Source organism: Lutjanus erythropterus, chromosome 7 (assembly GCF_056507025.1).
Source record: "Lutjanus erythropterus isolate fLutEry1 chromosome 7, fLutEry1.hap2, whole genome shotgun sequence".
NCBI lineage: Eukaryota > Metazoa > Chordata > Actinopteri > Lutjaniformes > Lutjanidae > Lutjanus > Lutjanus erythropterus.
Window position 1 is genome coordinate 960,688 of NC_139323.1, and position 21,225 is coordinate 981,912.

The 21,225-nt window shown below is 40.1% G+C and overlaps 1 protein-coding gene across 4 annotated transcripts in view; it reads left to right on the forward strand.

Moving 5' to 3' along the window:
- The first annotated feature begins 841 nt into the window (after positions 1–841).
- The window catches only part of tbl1xr1a (TBL1X/Y related 1a), an 87,198-nt gene continuing 66,814 nt past the window's right edge, over positions 842–21,225 (forward strand). For all 4 annotated transcript variants that reach the window (XM_084722359.1, XM_084722360.1, XM_084722358.1 and 1 more), the window contains exon 1: positions 842–1,140. The gene's annotated coding sequence lies outside the window, so the exon portion shown is untranslated. The remainder of the gene's footprint in view (positions 1,141–21,225) is intronic.

Below are 21,225 nucleotides of genomic sequence, written 5' to 3' on the forward strand. Positions count from 1 at the left end.
ATGAGCAAGAGCTGTTGCTCATGTGACCAGTCCTACATCCTGGTATGAAAACACACAGACTGTTGGGCGTATAAACTTTCTGATTAAGTATCTTTCAAGTCTTACACTTAAACAGTGGTGGTCAACTGGAGGGGAAGGGACTAGAGCTTGACATCTGTGCCCGAACCTGACAGGTTTGGGTTAGGTTGGGCTTTCATTTCTCTTTTTTTTCTACCCAGTTTTGTCATTGCCAGTTCAAATCCCCCATGTTTTCTCCCTGTCACAATCGAGTTTGATGAAATATGCTAATGAGGGACAGGTTCGGGTTGATTTGGACAGAATATTGTTGAGCCTTGTTGGGCTCAACTTTTCAGGCCTGATTAAGGTATTAGGAAGGGTACTATAGTTGAGCTTTTGGTGGAGTGAGGTAGAGTTTGATGGAGGAAAAACGTAGGATAAATATAGCTGGGAATCAGTTTAAAAGAATTTCTGTTCACTGTTATCACCATTTATTTATACAATGAAATACTTAAAATATTAAAACATAAACACTTAAAAATAAATGAATAAAAATATCTTCTCTAACTTGTAACAGCAAAGCTTGCATGCATACAGCTACTCTACAAAATACCCATTATGGTATAATATTGAAAAATCACATTGGTCTAAAATTGATTTTAATTTAATATTTGTAAGTTGTTTTTGAAGAATTACCGACAACCCCAGCCTATCTACACAATCCTTCTCCATACTGCGACACCCATTTTGATGTTTATGTGACTGGAGTGTGCTTCCTGCAGCGAGCAGCTCAGGCCTACCTCATTTTCGCCTGGCAGGTCAGCTGCTCTGTGTTTCAGTCTGAAGCCGTTGGCTGCAACTGAACCGTTTGGCTCTTTTCTCTACTAGCGAGCAAACCTACAATCTAGACCCAACTGTTCATCCAGCTCATTTTTAAGGGGATTTATCACCATATATGCCCGTGTATCCAAAACACATCGGTCATTGGGGATTCCTAGCACCGGTTGGCAAGGTCTGAGGGCTGTTATAACGCTTTTTCGAGGTTTAATTAGAGCTAGAAAACAACGGTGGTGGAGGAGGAGGAGATTCCATATTAGGAGCACAGAGGAGAAGGCACCCCCCTTGTGTGATTTGGAGCTTTTGGTGAGTGTTTATCGTCTTTTTCCGTTATTATAACTGTTATAAATTATACCCCCTTGTAGAGTGGTCACATGTGACTGTACATACGAGGTTTGGCCGGGTTATTGCGCTGTTTTGAACGTTTATTTTTATATTTTCTGTTTGGGTGGGGGATGGGCAGCGTCAGCGCGTGAGTATGCGCGCGCACGGTGCATGTGTTCGTAGGGCAGAGCTCGTGGCTGGTTTGTGTTTGTGAGCGCGCGCTTCCTTCCTGCAACTACTGCTGCTACTAGGTCTGAATTAAATACACTTGAATGATAATTATTCTCAAACATTGGTATATCATTTATAACGTGTCACGTTTCTTAATCAACAATGAAATTATTTTGTTTTATAATTTAAGATATCTAACTTTTTAATGAACTATTTTGTTGCATTTTAGTTCTTCCATGCTTTTATTTCTCATAAACTTTAAATACTTTGTCTGCCGTTGTTAATGAAAACAGAAACTATAGTTTAAGCAATGTTATCATTTTGTTTCATAATTACTTATCAGTTTTAGATGTTTTCTTCAGTCATTACTTTAGTTTTACCACAGTTAAAGATGATGTTTCTGTTGAAACTTTATTATCAATGTGCATTGTGTTATTATTATTAGAGCCTGATTGTATGTCATACCGTCAGTGCTGGAAAGAGTACTAAAAATCTGTACTCAATTACAAGTTCCGTTGCACTACTAAAATATTACTCAATTACAAGTAAAAGTACTGGTGTTAGAAATACACATGAGTAAAAGTACAAAGTATTTTTGCAAAAACTACTCAGAGTATTGATGTCACAGTCACTGCTCAAAACTAGGGTTGCAAATTTCGTGCATTATCTTTGACCAGTAGTTGAAAATGCAAAAATCAGTAAATCATTAATAACTTATACGATACAAAACACACATTTATTTCCTTAATTTCTTTTTTGTCTTTTCTTTTTTCCCTCATTTTAAGGTTAAGTTTAATTTTCTTTCTTCAACAAATGGCTCCACCAGACAACTTTGTCTGATGAGGTGTAAATAACCATGAATACGTTTTTAATTAGTTTATGTCTTAACTGCAATTAATCGATTATTGATTTTTTTTTTTTTTTTTCAGTATTTTGTCATGGCATCAAAGAATATTGTATTGCGGAATGTCCCATAATATTTTTAGGGCATATGGCCAACCCCTACAACAGATATTAGTGGCCTGATAATTGGCTATCACAGCCATATCAGTCTGTATCAGTATCAGCCAATATGTTGTCAGATATGCACTTTGTCTTTATAGGCATATATTTTTTTTCTTAATTTAGGTTTAATACATACATATACATTTTTTTAGTTATTGTTTCATATAATTATAAAAAATACCAGTGAAAGTTTACTGTTTCAGTGTGCTGATATCATTTTGGACACTTGACACAAGTTTATTGTCAAACTTCTCCTTTAAATCTCCGTTATATATCATTGTCTCAAGTGTTGCAAAAATGGTTGTTGCTATAGGCTATATATTTTATACTCTTTGCAGATATATTAATATTAGGGATGTCCCGATCACATTTTTTGGCCTCCAAGTCATTTGATTTTGAGTATCTGCCAATACCGAGTCCCGATCCGATACTTCAGCAATGCATTAATAAGAAGGAGAAAAAAAGAAAACACATCCACATTTCCACCAATGCGCAATTTGCACACATTACAAGTGGCTGTTGCACTGCCTTCGCTGTCCAGTTTAAAATACCTCCAAACTGCAGACATTTTCACTGTCCTGAGGTGACATGTTTGCCCTGCATTAGCCTACTAACTACCAGCTCACTACTATTATGTTGTCTGAATTCCCCGCCTGCTGTAAAATTGTGACGTTTACGGTGTTGTTTCCGTCTGTGCAACAATGAATATTGATGTTGTGGAACTTATTAAAATTAAAACTAAGCTATTGTCATTCCATTTGACAATCTCTTTGTACCTCAGGATGGATTTAAAACGTGAATATGGCCATGCTTGTTGTTTGTAAGATTAAATCCGATAATTTCCACCCAATTCCAATCATTTGAAAATGACGTGATCGGCCCCGATTTCCGATCACGTGATCGGAACGGGACATCCCTAATTAATATTAGAATTTTTTTTTCTCCTTAATGTTGGTATCAGCCTCAAAAATCCAATATTGGTCAGGCCCTAGTTATTACCATACTTTAAGCAATGTTGCCAGTAAACATTAACTATCTGTAACAAACAGTAGATTTATAAATGCACCAAAGTCCATTGTATATTATTAGACCATAATATATAATATTTGATCACCTTTGTGTCAGACTTTCTTGAGTGCTTTGCAGCTGGTTGCTCCAAAGCCACAGGCAGTGTGGGGGAGGGGTGAGCACACACAGACACACACACACACACATACACACACACACACACACACACACACACACACACACACACACACACACACACACACACACACCCAGGAGGGCCACTTGCCAACCTTGTGAAGCTCAACTCAATGACACAATGTACCAGTCCCAGATAAGGAAAAAGCTCTGGCTCTGTTTAGCCAGAGTCAGGATTTACAAGCTAATTTTGTTATGGTATTTTTAGGGATGAATTGAAATTTAATCAAATAGTTTGTTTTTGAACTCACAGCTTCCTCTAAGTTTTACAAAAAAAATCTATTACAGTGTTTCACGCGTAATTTTTCAGCTTTGGTGTTTGTTTGTTTTTTTCAATATTGCAGCTAATATTGAAAGTAGGTAATGTAAATAATAATGTATGAGAACGTGACTTCATGAGCTTTGGACTTCATCATTACACATAAATCACAACCACTTAGTAGAGAAAAAAATGGCTGTGTAAATGTTTATTAGTTGTTGCTAGTCAAGCCCAAACAATACTGCCTATACCAATATTGATATGTGGTGTTTGCATCATATAACAATACAGTTGCATTTTGTAACAGAAATGTAGAACATAACATAAAGCTCACTGTCTATGGTCAGTGGTTGCCTGTAGTTAATGCAGTTTATCTGGCGTCATTTGGCCCTTATTATCTCACATTTGGCTGCTTAAGCATCCTGGATATATCTCATTTTCTCTTTTCTTTTCAACCATATGACAAGACAAGGAGTTTGTTTTCTCCTCTCAGCACTATTTACTTATAAACTGGTGCACAACATATATGCATGTCAAGTCAGCTGGTTGTTAGTCTTTGTGGTGTATTTAAGTGCAACTTACAACACAAGAGGTGAAGCAACACATACTTCAGTCTTTGTTTACGCCGTGCATTGAGGTTAGCTAAGTGTGTCAAGCAAGGTCACTGGCCAATCACACAGAAGCAAGTGTTTTTCACGGTCACTGATGTATGGCATATGAAGGTGTTTAAAGTAATTGTCACCACTTCTTGACCAGGTGGTAATGTGGACAGTGTCCGTGTCAACTGTCAGCTTTTGAGAATTATGAAAGAAATGCTCTATGCAGTGTAGTGCAGTATGGAGCCAAGTGGAACTGAAGCTCGTACAGAGGTGGGGTGGGACTTGAGCTCTGTATGCAGGTGTCACTTAAACAACAATATCTGTTTGATTGAGACTGGACTGGAAGTTTTGCTCGATATTTCCTCTATTATTTTTGCTTTTGTGCTGATCTTTTCTGTTTACTGTTATGGTTGTTATTATGTAAAAGTTCTGATTTGTTACTGGTTACCACACAAGTATTTATGATGAACAGTTGTAAATCATTGCAAGAATTGAATAATTGTCTGCTGTGCTATTGAAGCAGTCCTTTTGCTAAACTTGCATTTGATGAGGGTAGAATGCTGGCGTAAAGGTGTTGTCCTTTATCCATCATGGATGACCCAAATTAAGATCAGGGTCAACTCTGCTGCTGTGAATTATTTGTTAAAAAAGAGCTGGTAGAGTACATGCAGGATGTGTTGAACTTGACTCTGCCCCACTTGAGAATCTTTTACCAGACAATTCAATTTTAGTAAATAAAAGTCATCATAATTACATTGGCTAGTTATATTGTAAGCCACCTAAACAGATTATTAGTTTTTACCAGCTATATACTACTAACCATGTGAGGATGTGATATGATTGCTAGTGCAAAATACAGTCTTAGGGTTGGATGTGGCCCCTGAAAGGTTTCATGTGGCCCACAATGCAATCATAGCAATGCAAAAAATAAAAAAAATCTAGCAAAGACAGTCAATAGCATCTTGCTTACCATTAGACCTTTATTTTGAAAGGGGGTCAGTGCTGTGTTCATTGCAACCTGTATGCAGCATGCATGTTATGCTATAAAACATCAAGTTTTGGACATTGCCAGTAAAAATATTAGCCTTCAATTCATCATTTGGCAATTCAGAAAGGGTAGTAGTAAAAATGCCCCAAGTAGAACACTTCTTACCATTCAGTGTTTAGAGATTTGGCCATTATTAGAATCTTATATTATTTGTGTCTGGCCTACAGCAGCTTGATCAGTTTCTCATGTGCCCCCCCTTGAAAAATAATTGCCCACCCCTGCACTAGACATTTACAAGTGTGTGGTTGTCATAGACATGGCAGCCTCATACACACGAAATATGCATTTACAGTCAGTATATTTCTGTAAATGTAAAACATTATTTGTCCTGAAACTGTACAGCGTTGTATACTGTGTCAGTAATAAGTTGTAAGTGAAGAAAGCTGTTAGAACAGTAGAATTATGTACACAACAGATGACCTTGTGTCATTGACTGGCAATGCATTTTTCTGCTACTTCTGTATTTCCTTTTCTGATGTCACAATGAGTTAGTTGCTTATTTGAATGCACCAGATATGCACAGTAAGTTGTACAAAGCTTAATACTAATGAAGGGCACGCTATTTTGACCTTGCTTATTGGTACATCAATTCCTGAGCAGTGTCCAAAAGTCTTTTAAAGATGAACAGTATAACAAGCTTTGGCTGTAATTATCTTGTTGTACATTTCACAATTTCCTGAGCTGATGCTAGTCAGCAATGTGGTGAAGCAAAGTTGCATTGAAATCAGATTGGTATTTGACAGCTGATTGACATAGCCATTTTTCTTTACCAACAAGCTTGTTGTTGACCATTCTCCTTTTTCCTGACTGGAAGCTAGGTTTCTATAAATGTCCATATGGTACCTGACACCACAGTTTGAAACGAGACAGTGAGAGAAATCTGTTGTGCGTCTGTCTGTATGATTAGTCACTAGTTTCAATTGCTTATTCAGACTGAGAGGAAATCGAGATGTGTACAGTTAAATCTTATGCACTGCAGTTAAGCTGTGACCAGAAGGCTAACTGGACTATAATGGGAACAGTGTTAGTATATACTGGATTTGTGTATTTGTCCTCAATGTTGCATTTCCAGAGAAAACGTTGAGCACAGGACACGAGAATATGGTTATTTAGAGAGTAGGCAGCCGAGTCATGTTATCTACACAGGACACATTGATTAGTTGGCCTTATTAAATCACAGAGAGTGGTGGAGTAGTACAGTTATGTAACCAGCGCTCGTCAGTGTTGTGAATTGAAAAGGGAAAGACAAAATGGACAAAGAAGTGCAGTGAGTGAAAATGTCTTGCTTAGTTAGGTAACAGCCTGACATGAGACAGAGAAACTCAAATATGGAAGAGCTCTGAATCCTGTACATGTACAGAGATGAGAAGAAAAATTGCTATGATTTATAATATAAATTAGCCTTACCCACCAAATGAATACATAGTATATGTACAGCATAAAATAGTACATAGCTTAACTTTGGTGATACTGATATTTTGAATTATTGACTTAATTAAATTGAATACTAGTAGAAATACAATGCTGTGTATTGTAATGGTGTTGTATGAGAGGGGAGTGTAGCAATAGTAGAACAATAACACTACAAAGTAGGGATGGGCAATATGAGGGTACACCATGCAACAGTAGTCCACAGGTAGATTTACCAACACTGTTTCCACCACAGGCTGCATTCTTGTGTGATCATGTGATCTTGCAGTTCTTGCATGATCTCATGAATCCAGCAGCCTCACAGTGTAATGAGATTTGGCCAGCAAGGCTGCTTACCATGTTCTCATGTGACATTTAAACGACAGTTGGTGGCGATAATGCACCTCTGCTGGTTTTTGCGAACCGCTGCAGAAGAAGAGAGTGACAAGACAACATGAAGGAGGGAGAATTAACTTTAAAGAGCTAGTGTGATGGTGGTATAGTGGTTGGCACTGCTATTGTACAGTTTCCATGAAATGGGTAGTGGAGTGCTTTTTTCTTATGTCTTTCCTGTAAAACAGGCAGCTAGGGAGGGACTTCACCCCCCCTGCCATGCAGCATAGATATAGGAAGGAGAGTGATCCAATTTGTGTTGGCTGATTCTCCAGCTGAAAACCCCCAGTGAACACGACCAGTCCAGGATCAAAACAGCCTCTGCAAACCAGTGGAGACCAGCTTGACGTCAGGGTATAGGCTACAGTTGTGTGGTGGTTTTCTTACTGGATTTGGCTCAGAGCACCCTGAGGCTGAGTCATGGCTGACTGAGCTAATGGTGACTACTGGGTAGCAAACTTCCTTTAGCAACAAGTAAAGCTATCTTTCCACCAGGACAATGACTGTGAATGACCTTGCATGGTGTTTGGGGGTTAAGGACATTGTTTACCTGGAGCTGATGTTAGCTGACACACAGTGTGGCTAATGTTAGCAGTGCTAACAGCAGCTAACTGCTCTGCTTGCCAGTCTTTGCTGAATGTGGTTCCAGTAGAATGGTTATACCAGCTTATTTTGTCACGGCCTACATTCAAACTTATTTTCATTTTTAATATCAAAACACCGCCAAACCATGCTGGTTTTACAAGCTGTTATCTGTCCAACTTTGCTGATAAAAACATTTGGGGTTAGGTTTGCCATTGGGGCATACACGTTGGGCGATAGGGGCTGCCATCTGACAGGGTCACAACCCCGACTAGTAGAAGGCAGCTGCAAAATACCTTAGAGGCAACAGTTAACTGGCATTGTACATGAATAAAATACTGATAAATAGTTTAGCCGAGTAGTAATTCAGATGCCAACTAGTGAGGGTGGTGAAGTTTAATTATGTAGATGAATAATCATGCACATTCCTAGTATTTGTGGGTAACTTGTGTAATGAATGGCTCAACTCAACTGTACTCCACTGTACTGCAGTGTATACACACACTGTACATACAGCACCAGGCTTAAAATGAACTTCTCTGCAATAGCAGTTAAAAGTTACTGTTAGCTACTTTAGCAACAGGTAAGCTAAAGCCATCTGCTCATTTGGAAAGCTCTGTAATTAAATAACTTAAAAGTTGAAGCTGTGCAGCTGGAGCACATAAGAGCAAAAACAGAAAATATTTTCTCTATAAAATATGATTCAGCAAATGACTGAATAAAGTTAGAAAGCTGTGCTTTTTACAGCGAGGCCTGTTGCCCAGAAATACTGCAGTATGTTCTGGAGAATGAATGTATTCTCGTGTCATGCTCCAGTTGCATCATGAGCAAGAAAGCCTTTCATCGGATGCAAATTTAGAATACACCCGGGATGTAGGATGTGTCATCAGATGTTTTTGATTGCTTTCTATGAAAAGACTTTGGAAAAACCTAAATACCTCAGAATATCCCCAAAACAACATTTTGTCATTGTTGGGCTAGATGCTGGCGTGTAGGTTACATAGAGATACATTGTGATGACAACACTAAAAAGTTCCCCTGAAATGGCCAGTGGAGTATTAAGTGTTTCCTGTAAAACAGGCAGATAGGGAGGGACTTGTCACTGAGATTCATTGGCATTTACAGTAGACAGCTGCACTGTGTGTTACATCTGCCTGTCATGCAGCTAAAGCAGGCCATGGATGTAACACTATGAGAGAGTGGACCTGGAGTGAGAGCTCTCAGTGAACACCGGGACCAACACATGAGACAAGTGGAGGCCAATTTGACAACAGGTTAAAGGCTACAGTACCAATGTTGTGTTCCTGCTGGGCCCAGCCTGGTTCTGTTGCCCGCTAACGGTATTGCTAGCTAACAGTTATGGTTAGCTACTTTAGCAGCAGGAGGACATCAGAGGGGAACCCAGAAAATAGGATCCACTCTGAACAAAGTTATAAAGTTGTGCTTTTGTACAGTGAAGTAGAACTTGAGATCCGTGCCCGAACCTGACAGGAACCAGCCAGACGTGATGGGTTGGGGTCAGGTCAGGCCCTATTTTTCAGATATTTCTCGGGCTCATGTCAGGTTCAGATTGTACTATATTTGTTCATTTATTTATTTATTTTAATTTTTATACCCATTTCAGTCGTTGCCAATTCCAATTCCCTGCATGTATTGTCCCTGTCACTGAAATCTCCTACTGTTCGGTGCATAGAGGGAAGCTGGTTAAGGAAAATGTTGGGCTGTAATCGGGTTCGGGCTGAAATATGCCATTGAGGTTCGAGTTGGTTTCAGGCAGAATTTTGATGGTATCGGGCCTCGACAGGCTCAACTCTTCAGGCATGATTACAGCTGTGGAAGGCCTGTTCCGCAGAAATACTCAGCTCACTCTGGTGAACAGATGTATTTGTCTTCCATGCTCCACAGCTTCATAAGCGAGAAAGCGTTTCATTGGACAAACTTTAGCAACACCTTTAAGGTACAATGTGTCAACTGTTTCTAATGGTTTGGCAGGAAAAGACAAAATATGAAATATCATTAAAAATCCTGAGGATATCTACAAAATGACTTTTCTGTAATTGCTGGGCCAAATACTGGTGTCTTGTGACCTACAGATCAATACACATTTAATAAAAACACTTAAACCATAATTTTGATTTCAGGGAAATTTTAACTATTAAGTTTGACTTCATGTGTGACTTCATTGTCTACGTATAGTGCCAAGTAGATGCTCATGTGGTTCACTTTCTAAATACAGTCATATATATTTGGGCTGTGGAGATCCTTGCTGACGTATGCAGATTATATTTTTTATGACACGCAGATCATTGTGGCTACAGATGCTCAAAGTACAAATTAGAGCAAGATGGGTTGTTGGGTTGAATCCACTGGCTGGTTGTGACAACATCATTCCCCATATCTCTGTGGCTTTCCTCCGGGTCCCCCACTTTTGTCCAAATTCCAAAGACACGCAGGGTTAATTGCCTTTATGTGTGAATAGTTGTTTGTCTACCTGTGTCAATACTTTAATGTTTAAGTTATCATTTATTGATCCCTTGAGGGAAATTTGTTCTCTGCTCTGAACCCATCCAAACACTGACCAACTCCATTTCTAAGCCAGTTTAGGGCCCTGGATGACCCAACATATACATGAGAAACTGGAACACCCAGAGGAAAGCCAGGCAAACCCAGGGAGAACATGCAAACTCGACACAGAAAGGCTCTGCCCCAGGACCTTGCTTTGAGGTGACAGTGCTAACCACTGAGTCACTGTGCTGTTGGTAGATATGGTTCCATAAAAAAAATTCAGAAATATATGCTGTATGTTGTAAGTTGTGTGTTGTTGTTTAAAAGAGCATGAAGGATTGCCATACATTTAAATTCTTGTCACTATCCTTGTTCCAATAAAATGCAGATGAAGATTTAAGTGCACAAACATGTTAAAAGGTTAGATAATATTAGGCGCTCGCTCTCTCTCTCTCTCTCACACACACGCACACACGCACACACGCACGCACGCACGCACGCACGCACGCACGCACGCACGCACGCACACACGCACACACACAGACACACAGACACACTCAAGCTTGCTCACATGCATGCACACACACACAGTTGACAGCAGTCACATGGTGTGTGTGGTGACCCCAGGGGTCAAGTTCAACATTGTAAAGAATGTGTCTGTGCTGGGTGACCCTCCCCCTCTTCACCCACAAGGCTTTAAAGTTTACAGGCATGCTGCCCCTCTCTCCCCTCTGCTCCAGAGTGACTGAGGGTGATTATTTGTACCCTGCAGCCTCTGTCCCAACCTCTATGGAAATCCCATATTACAATTCAGTAGATATTGGAGATGCTGGATCATCTGATACTCCATTAGAATGTATCACTCATTTCTTGAGAATTTGGACATAGCTGCTATTCAATTGTGCTGGGGAAATATATTTTAAAAGATCATACTCTTATTAAACCTTGTAACAGGCCAACCTCGTAGTGATGTTTTGTTTTTTTTTTATTCAATGTACTGTAGATGTCAGCTCTGTCAGATTAACGTCTTACAAAGTTGACAAAATGTTGCATTTTTTTCTTTTCACAACATAGCTGTAGTGAGCACCCATTTTATTATTAAAAGGTGCTCAGAGTTCTCTTAATGCTAATCAAAATACACAGTTTTAAACTGTAATTCTTATTTAGCTTTGATTTAGAAGGGCTACAGGGTTGACATGCTATGGTGGAGACACATCTGATAGCAATATTATTCGAGATGCACCGATCGACCGGCCAGAGACTGGAACCGGCTGGTTTTCAGCATGACCGGCCCTGACTGGTGACCGGCCGGTCAGCGTCACATATCCGATTCTGTGCCCGTCGTTGTCTCACGTGTTCTGCACGATGGTCACGTCATGCGCGCAGCAGACAAACTGACCATGATATCACCACAGGGCTCATAACAGTTACACACACTCTGACACATGCTTGCATGAAACTGATGTTAGCAACAGATTCCAAGAAGGATAGGATAAAGAGAAGCCAGACAGTCTACAACGAGACAGAGCAGCTGACAATGTCGCAAAACAGCCATAAACTATGTAGCTCTTCAGGCTTATGTTAGCCAGCAGCAGACTGCTGTTCACAGAGGGACAGTTAAAATCTCACTTCCTGTTCTGGCTGAAGAATAAACAACCTGTGTTGATGTGTCTTCTCAAACATTTTCTCATCCAAACTCATTTAACTTTTGCATCTGTTTTTCTGACGGCAAAGTTTTACTGCAGCAAACTGTTGCACAGCGTCTGTCTCTGGTTTGTTTACATCTGTTTCCACAGGAGATCACGTGAAATCACGTCCCGCGAAATCTCGCGAGATTCCATTATCTCACGATATCACATTCAGCTGATTCATAGACTTAATGTAAACCTATAATAAGCCCTGGCGGTAACCTGGAGGACTTTGGAGAAGATTTAAATAGTATTTAATGAATATTTAATAGTCAATGTCTTATTATGAACATCTAATTTAATTTTGACAAGAAAAGTTGCAAAAATGTTTGTGAATGCTGTCAATTACAGTTCTTAGATTGAAAATCGGAATCGGCTAAGAAAATTGCAATCGGTGCATCTCTAAATATTATTGAATGAATTTGTCAAAAATAGAAATCTCACGAGTGCTAGCGCATTATTGCTGGCTTTTTTAAACCAGGAAGTGACAGCAGCGCTTATGGAATAGCTAACTCTTTTTCTGCCTAAATCATGGAGTTGATGTAAATCTACACGCAACTTTCAAGGGCCAACATTTTTGTGAAAAATATATTTTGTGTGAGCAGCAGTTCTCTGGGCTAAAATGCCTTGTTGATGCCAGAGGTGAGAGGAGAATGGCCAGCCTGGTTCTAGATGATAGACAGGCAACGGCAACTCAAATAACTACTCGCTACAACCAAGGTATGCAGAAGACCATCTCTGAACGCACAACAGGTCAAACTTTGAAGCAGATGGGCTACAGCAGCAGAAGACCACACTGGGTGCCCTCCTGTCATTTAAGAACAGGAAACTGAGGCTACAATTTACACAAGCTCACCAAAATCAGACAGTAGAAGACTGGAAAAACATTGCTTGGTCTGATGAGTCTCAATGTCTGCTACAACATTTAGATGCTAGGGTCAGAATTTGGCATAAACAGCATGAAAGCATGAATCCACCCTGCTTTGTATCAACGGTTCAGGCTGCTAATGGTGGTGTAATGGTGTGAAGAATATTTTCTTGGCACACTTTGGACCCCTTAGTACCAACTGAGCATCATTTAAACACCACAGCCTACCTGAGTATTGTTGCTAGGGCTGAACGATTTTAGGAAAAGATCTAATTGCGATTTTTCTGGCAGATATTGCGATTTCAATTCGATTCACGATTTTTTTTCTTCAAATCAAGCTTCAGTGCAATATTCACAATGTATGGTAACATTTACAATCATTATTAATTATTCAAACTAGGTATTTGTGAGGGCTAAAAGAAAAATAAGAAAAAGAAAAACTACTGACTATACTGAAGACAATTCGCACACATCATCACATTAAATCCGTATAAATAAATAAATTAATAAACAAACACACACACACACGCGCGCACACACACACACACACAGGTCTGGTCCATTCATTAAGTTCCACATGACGTTCGCTGCATTGTCGGTTGTGATGCACGTCAGAGGAGTGTAACTACGAAGCGAGATTAATGTGTTAGCGAGCTATGTTGAGTCTAAATCCAGGGTTTTCAGTGTCACGAAAGTGTCTCTCTTTTAACCTGCTAGATCACCGTGGTAATTTATGCTAAACTCATGACCTGGTCGGCAGCAGGTTATGTTAAGAGTTTCAGATTAAATCGTCTGTAAAACGCGCCGTTCTTTAACTTATAATTGTCCTAACAAGGTTGTTTATGAGCGATATAGCTTTTAAACTGAGGGAAGACATTAAAAATGAAAAGCTGCTGAGCTGTATGTTCGTAATATCACCGAACGAATTCATATAATGTAAAAATGAAACAGCGGTACAAACTGTATGCATCGCGCTGTCATGATGGTAACCTCCGTTTGGTGATGCAGAGTCATTTTCCCCGTTTGCTCCAGATCATATTAACACTTTGATTGACATCGTATATAATCCACACACTAAAATAATGATGAAGCAACTACAGACACTTTGAATACTTTTTACTGTTATCTGTTTTGTTTTGGTGATATTGCAGCTCAGATCACTGATAAGAAAATTCATCATCATTTATCAAGGACAATCAAATCAAATCCGTAACACTCATTTTACGTTCGTTTAGCCAAAAACTTCAGTGATCTCCACGTCTCTGTCATCATAGGACAGTGTCAGACAGACTTAATCATGTTTAAATCTTCTGTATGGAGTTTTATTGTTTAATGTGCAGTTTTCATGTTAGAATAAACGGCAGCATTAAGACCGCATTTAGTCCATCAGTCATTTTCTGACATCATTCTTCTTCTCCTGCTTTATTTGCAGCAACAATTTTGTTTTTTACCGTTTTAGTATACTTTCCACAGCTCGTAATTATAACAACTTGATCATTTTGCTTTAAGTAAGTGGCTCGCGATCGCTTCATTTCATGCGGAAGAAGAGTGAAATGACGCAACAAACGCCCCTTTTATGTGAGCGCGCACAGAGTCTGAAGACGAAAGCCTGGATTAAGAAAGTGAGTTGATAACCACCATCATGATACCTGTTATCTCTGATTGCAGTTTTAGGCTTTGTCGATCCAGATCATACAAAGAAAGCCTGGCTGTGTTGAGCTTGCTTCGTAGTACAGCCCTCAGGAGCACTGCAAAAAACCACGGCTTTGGCGATCACGTGATCGCGTTGTCTGAAATCGCAATTTCGATCAGAAAACGATAAATCGTTCAGCCCTTATTGTTGCTGACCATTTCAATCCCTTTACGACCTCAGTGTACCCATCCTCTGTTGACTGTTTCCAGCAGGAAACACACCATGTCACAAAGCTCAAATCATCTCAAACTGGTTTCTTGAATGTGGCAATGAGTTCACTGTACTCCAGTGGCCTCCACAGTCACCAGATCTCAGTCCAATAAAGCACCTTTGGGATGTGGTGGAATGGGAGATTCACGTCATGGATGTGCAGCTGACAAATCTGCAGCAACTGTGTGATGCTATCTTGTCAATATAGACCAAAATCTCTGGGGAATGTTTCCAGCACCTTGTTGAATCTATGCCATGAAGCATTTAGGCAGTCCAACCCAGTATTAGTAAGATGTACCTAATGAAGTAGCCGGTGAGTGTGTATATATAAGGGGTGTAACGATTCACTCATGCATCAGATACATCAGACTTTAATCTGTAAGATATGAGTGCATTGGTTCAGAGGGTCTGTATTGATAAAAAGCTGAACATGAATTGGAAACAAATCGATGCAGCACAAGTTTGTCGATACAGCTCATTAGGATGTGCATATGTTTTATTTTTGGCATCAAGGAGCTGCTACTGTGACTTTTCTCTTTCTCTTTTCTCTCTCCTGCCTGCACTGCTCTTGCTGGATGCCTGCTGCCTTGCTCACACAAAATAAGCACCCCCCCCCCCCCCCCCCTTTGTCTCCTATACTTTTCGGTCCTCTACCAGAGGCCTGGGAGTTTGAGGGTTCTGTGCAGTATCTTAGCTGTCCAGAGGATTGCGCTCTTTTTGGTAGTGACCTCCAGTGGAGTACCTGGAATTTGCTGGAGCTACTCTCCTAGTTTTTGGGTCACAGCCCCCAGTGCTCTGATTACTACTGAAACCGCTGTTGCCTTCACTCCCGACATTTTCTCCAGATCCTCTTTTAGCCCTTGGTATTTTTCAAGCTTCTTGTGCTCCTTCTTCTTGATGTTGCTGTCACTCAGGATTGGGACATCTATCACCACTGCCTTCTTCTGTTGTTTGTTGTCTGTTTGGTTAGCCATCATCAGTTTGTCGGTCTGGATCTGGAAGTCCCACTGGATCTTGGCTTGGTGATTCTCAGCCACCTTAGGAGGTGTCTTCCATTCTGACCGAGGGACCTCCAGCCCATACTCAGTGCAGATGTTCCTGTACACTATGCCAGCCACTTGTTATGGTGTCCCATGTATGCTGTTCCTACCTGCATCTTACCCTGCTATCATGTGCTGGACCATCTCAGGAGCATCTTTGCACAGTCTGCACCTAGGATCCTGTCTGGTGCGGTAGACCCCTGTCTCGATTGATCTTGTGGTAAGTGCCTGCTCTTGTGCTGCCGAGATTAGTGCTTCTGTGCTGTCTTTCAATCCAGCCTTTTCCAGCTGCTGGTAGGATTTCTTGACATCAGTCATTTCCTCTGTCTGACAGAGGTACATGCCATGTAGGGGCTTGTCCCTCCATGATGGTTCATCCTCCTCCTCTGCATTATTGGGTTTCTTCTGCCTCAGGTATACACTTAGCATCATCTTCAGGGGCCATCTTCCTGATATATTCGTGGATCTTGGTTGTTTCATCCTGGATAGTGGTCTCGGAAGCTCACCAGTCCCCAGCCTCCCTCACTCCACTTAGTGTACAGTCTCAGGGTGCTGGATTGGGATTGGATTGGACTGGATTGGTGCCTCCATGCATTGTGAGGAGCTTCCTTGTGTTGATATCAGCAGCCTCAATCTCTGCCTCTGTGATGCTGCCTTCTGGTAGTTCAACCCCCTCAGTTCTGATGATTTTTTCTCTCTTTGATACCATCCGACCACACTTCTCTAGCCCGAATAACATTCCAATATCACTGCTGTAGATCCTGGTGATGTGGATCAGTGAGTTGATGTTCCGCTCATTCCTGGCATACAGTTTGATGTTGTCCAAGCTACATATAGACTTGCTTTAGATTAAACCTTTGTGTGATCAATCTTTGAATCTACTAAATCCCAAATGTATTTAATAGGATTCAAATCTGGACTTTGACTTGACCTGTCCATCAGTTTCAGTAGTCCAGATTCCTTTTTCTTAGTCAAATAGTCTCTGCACAGCTTTGAAGTATGCTTGGGGTCATTGTTTTGTTGGTATATGAACCCACAACCAATCAGATTCAGTCCAGAAGGGATTCCATGATGCACTAAGATGTTGTGGTAGAAATTCTTGTTCATGTTTCCACAAATGGAACCTCATACCATAATGGAATCTCCACCGTGTTTCACTGTGGGTGCAATGCATCTGGCATCAAAACGTTCTCCAGCTTTTCTGTGGACATGAACACGACGATGTTGACTGAAGAGTTCAAACTTGGACTCGTCAATCCAGAGTACCTCCTTCCGGTCATTAACAGTCCAGAGTTTGTGCTTCATGGCAAATCTGAGGCGTTTCTGGATGTTTTCAGACCGCAATAATGTCTTCTTAGCAGCTAGTCTTCCCTTTAAACCTTGTTCCATCAGTTGTCTGCTTGTGGTCATTCTGGAGACTTTCTCTCACTCTGATCTAGAAGCATTTGTCTCTGCCTGAAGATCAGCTGTGGTTTTCCTTCTGTTTCAGTACTTAAAATCTTGAGGTGTCTGACATCTGCTTCAGTTAACTTTCATTTCCTGCCTCTTCCTTGCTGCATTTTGTAAGTACCAGTCTCAGTGATTGACTCCAAAGCAGACTTGACCACACTGAGACACTTTGTCTTTCTCTGTTTGTTTGAGAGACCATCCAGCATCATGAAGTGTTTTAATGTGTACTCTTTCATTTTCAGTGCACTCTCGACGTTTTACCATTGTGAACAGGAATGAGGAATTTCAAACTGAATTCACCTTTTTGTACCCAAATTTGAGCTGGCTCACTGGGCTTCTCTGAGAAGTCAGAAATTAATCAAGCATAGCATTCAACCACTAAAACTAATTTTTCTGTTCAGGAATGCAAGTAAATAACTAATTTGCCATTTTAATCAAGAAATAATAATGTGCTTTACTATGTTTTCTGTTTCTTTGTTTGTAAAACAGTAAATTTGAAATTCATGGATAACAATAATTATATTTTAGCATTAAAAATATCATTTTGGTTAAAGAGCTTCTACATACTGGTAGGGCTGGGCGATAAAACGATAAAGATAACTATCGCGAAATAACTTTTTCTTGATAGAAATATAAGACGTGGTCGATACAACGTCGATAGAACTCATTCTATCCATGTTTTGACAGACAACGCGAACAGCCAATGATAATGAGAGTAGCGCCACGCCGAACCAATCATGTGGCTGGAACAGAGCCACGTCAGATTAGGTTGACACACACAGCACAGATAGATGCGTTGGAGTAGCAGCCGTTAGCAGCACACGTGTTTGGGCTGCTGCAGCCTTGCATACCAGTACGTCAGGAGTGGGAGAGAGATGAAAGAGAAAATGAGTGTCCCTTCGATAGAAAATGTTAACGAAAACTGGAGCTTGTTTGTATGGAAGCCCGTTTCCGCCACTGAAAGAAAAAAATATCCTCAAGGTAAGTCATAATTATGAGATAAAAAGTCAAAATAATGAGATAAAAAAGTTGAAATTATGAGATAAAAAGTCAAAATAATGAGATAAAAAGTCAAAATAATGAGCGGTTTCAGTAGTAATCAGAGCACTGGGGGCTGTGACCCAAAAACTAGGAGAGTAGCTCCAGCAAATTCCAGGTACTCCACTGGAGGTCACTACCAAAAAGATGTCTTCAAAGGACCCTCCATCACCTTTCAGGCACAACCATGGCGTGCATGGCATGCTAGCGATATATAGTGCTACATAAGGTAATAAACATTACATTTCTTGAAGACGATATATGGTTCTTTCACAGTCAAACAATATGGTCAAAACTACAACAAGTGTTGATTAAAAGACTTTAAAATAATACCAAACTCCTAACATTTACAAAAGTCACCTCTAATACTTACGTAGCAACTACTTGCTACTTACGTAGTAAACATATGGGCTTCCATATGTTTGTGTTCTCCTGTAAAACTGAAAGCTTTGGACTGGTCAGAATTGAGATTTTAATTTATTATATATACCTATTTTATTTATTTGAAATACAGTTGTATAATGTTTTACAGTACATTTGTCATGTTCAACTTTTGACAGAAAATAAATAATATTTAAACCAAAATTAACCTTCTCACCTTCACATTCTAACGATCTCACTTAGGAGTAAAAGGGAACCTTTAAGCTTGACAAAAATTGTGATTTGATTTATATCGTGATATATATCGGTGTCGACAGATAGGAAAAAAAATATCGTGATAAGATTTTTTTCCATATCGCCCAGCCCTACATACTGGTGTATTAACCATTACAGAAACATAAAAAATGATTTTGCTAATTACCAATGCTGTTAATTTACGGCAGCTGTGGCATAAACCTTACATTGACTGGTGGTCTACTAAATTTGTTAAGCACACACACACACACACACACACACACACACACACACACACACACACACAGACAGATATATGTATAGATATATAGATATGTATTACATATTAGGGTTGGGTGATAGGAGGAATGTACTGTCTATTGACGATAGGCCATATCCATTGCTGATTGCTTTTTTTGACTGATTTTTAGGGTGATATTGGTCATTTTATTTTGGTAAAGCAGTCGTCTGCGGAGTGACAGCCTCTGCTCTGCACTGCGCTCTCATCCAGCGGTGCAGTACACACCCACTCAGCTGACCATGAGTGCTCTGAGCTGGGTGACGAGTGAGAGGAAAACAGCCTGCAGAGTCAGACTCTATACTCTTTTCACATGGTTTATTTTGACCTAACCAGAGTGAATTCGCCACTTGCACACATTTCTCAGCTGAGACTGGAGAGCATGGGAGGATGTAGAAGGGGAGACGAAGAAATCGTTTGATCTTGATGAAATGTACATTTGTTGTTTATTGAGGTTTTTCTGTCAAATAATGAATGGCTTACTGTTAACCTACTACAAAAAGTATATTACAGTGTTGAGACTGGGGCAGTTTCACTTTGTGTGTATATCAGTTGCTTGAATTTTTGTGTTTTGTGGGCCAGCATCTTACAAACAGGGAGCTGTTTACTAATTGAGTAAATTGAGTTGTAACTGGTTACAACTGAGGTCAGAATAGTCAGTTTTCATATTTAAGCTGCTTTCACAGCAACAATAGATCTGGGTTAAAATAACACAGCCTCCCTATTAGTTTCAATGAGAGCACTGTGGTGGCACAGCAGGGGGCAGCTGCAGATGCCTCTTCCAAAAAAGATGATCCCAGTCCAACTTGTGCCAGAAAGCAGTCCACTTTTATCTGGCAACACACTGTGTTGACCACTCAGATATGTGCAAGTACACATGCCAAGTACAATGACTTTTAAATTTACTGTTTTATTGTGAAATTCTACTGTCTATGGCAGGGGTCACCAACTATATTTGTCAGAGGGCCAGAATTTTACCGGACAGTCACCTTGGGGGCCGGACCCTCAAATAAAAATTAAATAAAAATCAATTTTTGGCATAACATTATTATTTGATGTTTATTGTTTATTTTTTTTTCTCATTTCATTACAAAACTGAAGGCATTTTTAGCCTTTATGAGTCAGGCTCCTATCACCTTTACCACAGTTAACCACCAGGAGTGATAGAGATATTTTGCCTCAACTCAATTAAGTCAACTTTATTTATAGAGCACTTGAAAAACAAACACTGTGGAAGTGAAAGGAAAAGGCTTCTTAACACAGGTAAAATGGCACTCTCAAAGGCCATGAAACGAAAAGTTGATGTGGAAAACAGATCCTTTAATAATGACTGGACTGAAAAGTATGCATTTATCATGCCAACCTTCCAAAATGCGTCACCTGTATGCCTCATTTACAACGAAACTGTTGCTGTTGCAAAAGAATATAATCTGCGCCGTCACCACAACACTAAACATACAAATTTCAAGGATTCATATCCTGAGCAGTCAGAGGCTCGTCAGAGAAAAACCGCCACATTGAAATCTGCCTACTCCCGTGCAAGTGGCATTATTACTCGAACTTTAACTGATCAAGAGAGAGTAACGTGTGCCTCTCTGCAGGCTGCCTGGGTGCTTTGCAAACATAACCGGCCTTTCACGGAAAGTGAGGTTTTAAAGGAGTGCATGGTCACCGTTCTGGAGGAACGACAAATCCATGGACAAATACCTCCCTCTGCTTCAACTGCTGCACGTCGTGTACACGTCTTGGCAGAGCATCTCCAGCAAGTTGTCATTGATGGGATCAAGGAAGCTAAATACATTTCGCTGGCTATTGATGAGTCCACTGACAACACGGATATTTCACAGTTGTGCGTTTTTGTCAGATACTTTGATGGCAAAGATTTCCAAGAGGAGCTGCTGGCATTGCTTCTGCTGGAGGACAACACCACTGCTGACATCATCCTTGGAAAACTGGAGGATTTTTTTAAAAGCCATGGATTGTCCCTGGATAA